This window comes from Centruroides vittatus, unplaced genomic scaffold, assembly GCF_030686945.1.
Source record: "Centruroides vittatus isolate TY-2023 unplaced genomic scaffold, ASM3068694v2 contig_532, whole genome shotgun sequence".
Lineage (NCBI taxonomy): Eukaryota > Metazoa > Arthropoda > Arachnida > Scorpiones > Buthidae > Centruroides > Centruroides vittatus.
Window position 1 is genome coordinate 17,997 of NW_027122313.1, and position 3,288 is coordinate 21,284.

The 3,288-nt window shown below is 34.4% G+C and overlaps 1 non-coding gene across 1 annotated transcript; it reads right to left on the bottom strand.

The window, feature by feature from the left end:
• Positions 1–2,348: 2,348 nt before the first annotated feature.
• Positions 2,349–2,533, bottom strand: LOC136978410 (U2 spliceosomal RNA). Its single transcript, XR_010881221.1, has one exon. It is a non-coding gene; the product is annotated as a U2 spliceosomal RNA (small nuclear RNA).
• Between the last annotated feature and the right edge of the window lie 755 nt (positions 2,534–3,288).

Here is a 3,288-nt window from a genome sequence, read left to right on the forward strand (position 1 = left end):
ATTAGGTTCCTTGTAATCCTATTAATGTCAATTCTGTTGTACATATTAAATTCAAAATATAAATCTGTTTACAGTAATCGCGAAAACCATTTATGTTAATAAATCGTATATTTATTATTTTTTCGTTAGCCATGATCTATCTTTTGATTTTTAAATCTATCTGTCCCGTTAAACTCTGAGTTATTTCTCCTAGTTGTGAATTTAATGAACTTGATAAGTCCTCTTATCTATTTGGTTTCTTTGATGCAGATTGTACTTCCCTTTCCTTACTATTTCGTCTCTTACCCTTTGGGGTATTATTTTTCTTTTCCATTTCCTTTACTGTTTTCTTTACTATTCCCTCCTCATTTTTATCTTTATTTTCCTCTACCACTTTTTTTTATTCTCTTTCTCTAATACCTGTTTTTTTCTTAGCCCTTCTAATTAATTTTCTTCTATCACTTTTTCTTGCTCTTCTACTTGTTTGCTTACCTCTCCTAATACTATTAAATCTAACTCATCTAGATTATCTCTGTTCTGTTTTTCTATACTTTTCTCTCGTTTTTTTTCTAAACTAACTTTTCTGTGCCCGTGCTTACATATTTCAGAAAACGATGGACTGGGACACTCTTCCCCTCTATCATGCTTCTTTTTGCAGTTATAACATGCATTGCAATTTCTAACTAGATGGGTCTTACTACCACATCTATAACACAATTTTACAGGGCATTCCCGTATCTCATGAGTAATGTCCCCACATCTAAAACATTCCTTTTTGCTTCCTACGTAATATAGTTGAACTTGCCTCGCGAATATTTCCATTGTTGTTGGTATTCTTTTTCTAGTAATTATAGTAACCCTAAACGTACCAGTCCTTACTTTTGTATTAGGTAAATAACCCGTACTTATTTTAATAATTTTTCCGTATTTTAACATTATTTTTCTAATTACAGACTCATCCGCCTCGTAGGGAGCAAACCGAAGAGTAACCACAAGTAATTCCGTTACTATACTTTCTATAGTATAAATTTTATCTCTGACCTTTATGTCCTGTCCCACTAAACATTCTTTTTCTTCAACAGTTGATAGTCCAAGCTCCACAATACCTTTTGGCCTAAAGCACACCTGGCGCACACATCCTGGTCTTCTTATTTTCTCTTCTACCGCCGTAATCAGTTCATTAGTGTCTAATCTTTCTTGAGTTGTTAATCTAACTGATCTTATTGTAAAATATTTTTATTTCTTTCAAAATCCTCTTCTTCCAGTTCCAGTGGATTTTCCTTCGTCTGCAGGTCGTCCATCGAAGCACCCAGTAGCATAGCTGCTCCACCAAAGTCTTCCAAAGGCGAGAAGGGCTCATCGTGGCTGAAGGGAACATCATCCCTCTCAGCTAGGGATTCTTGGACGATCGCTGCCCAGCTCGTCGACGGGGACGGCTCTCCCATCTGACGGCCTCGGCTTCCGCCGGAGTGTTAGCAGTAGAGTCAGCAAAAAGTAAAACCGGAAAAAACACAACTCACCAAAAGGCTGTAGACTTCTAAAATGACCAATAGGGGATATAAAACCAGGTAGAGCTTCCAATTAATCCAATCCAGTACAGTCCAAGCACAGTCAGCAATCCACAGTAGGCAATAGCTAGAAAGACAAAAATTAAATTTTTTGCCAAACAAGGACCAAACCTTGATCTTGGCCAATAAGGCCGAGAAGCGATAAAAAACAGATCAAAAGTGCCGACGCGCCAAGTGTGGAGACGTCTTTTTCATTTCCTATGTCCTCAATTGTGACGTCATTTCGTACGGAGCAGTTTTTGCGCAGAAAATCAGGCAATGAGGAGAATGGTGAGATGATAAAAGCTTCAGGAAGTAACTGGATAGCGCATTTAAAAGTGTAGATAGGTGCCAAATAATCCTTTCGACCATCAGTAGCCAGAGGGAGGAAAACGCCCCCGGCATTCGTCCCGGTGCGTAATCGTGGTACTGATGCAAGTCCGAGTATATAATTGTTTCCCCCTTCCGAAAAAGTTCCAAGCGTGTGTATCTATTGTACGAAAACAGCCGATTCCGTTTTCGATTTTTTGCATATGGAAAATTTCGAAAAAATTGGTTTTTTCGAATTTTTTGGGAAATAATTTTTTTGCTTCTTCGTTGTTTAATGTTTATTTGTTAATCGCTGCACAGTGACTACTTGCCGCCATGTAGTATTAATTGTTTGATTCTGCCACATCAAATAAAATACAGGGAGTGTAAAAATTTTTTTATTAAAATTATTTCAACTCTGTTCTTATCAGCTTGAGAAACATTACGTTGAGAAATAATTCTTTCTCTTCTTAATTTGTGTCTGTTTCTAATTTTTCTTATTTATTTCCCCCAAAGGGGTGGGCTATCCCGAGATGTAGTGCAATACTCGGGCAACCCGTGGCCGGGAGGGAGCAAGCCTCTGTTCCCAGCCTGTTTCCAAAAACCAGATGATATTTGAAGGCCCCCGATGGGGGCCCTATCAGATATCAAGCTGATAAGAACAGATACTGATGTGGTGAAAGTTTGAAACAAGATAACGGCTGATTACAAGCAAACAAAAATCAAAGATACATGCTTTAAAGGTCCAAACCCCTCTGGCCTTTCGCAAAACTAATTCAGCTTTTAAACTTATCACCAGTATTACAAAAAATGGTTATTTACAATATAAACTTGACACAATTAGTAAACATTTAAAGAAAAAACATAAAAACATTCAATTATCCTGACAATTATTATACTTAATATAAACAGTGTTATATAAGACAACAATTTGCTCAGGTATTAAAAGGTAATAATTTTACAATAAATGGTAAGTATTTGTAATATTAATTTAAACATTAATTTTAAATTTTCTTTTTTCTAGGTGATAGCCATACATGGATATTAACGATAAGGTAAGTATTAATATAAATTCATTTACAAAATATAAATAAACACTATAACCATTCAATATAACATTAAATTTAAATAGTGCATAATACAGGAATAAATAATATATAAAAGATAAATACAAATAATTAATATAAGAAATACAAATTTAAAATTAAAAACTGAATGTTAAAAAATATAAATGTATAATGTATAATACAACTACAAATATTATTAGTAAAACAAACAATTAACTAGTTAGTAGTAACATCACTAATCATTACAAAAAGACACTTTAAAATCGCTTACTCTAATTATGGCCTCAGTACCATTGTAGTTTACATTAATTTCTCTTTGGGGCATGTTACAGTAATCACTTATAATTTTGTAAGTTGCTTCTTGTTCAATTTTTAATACTAAAAGG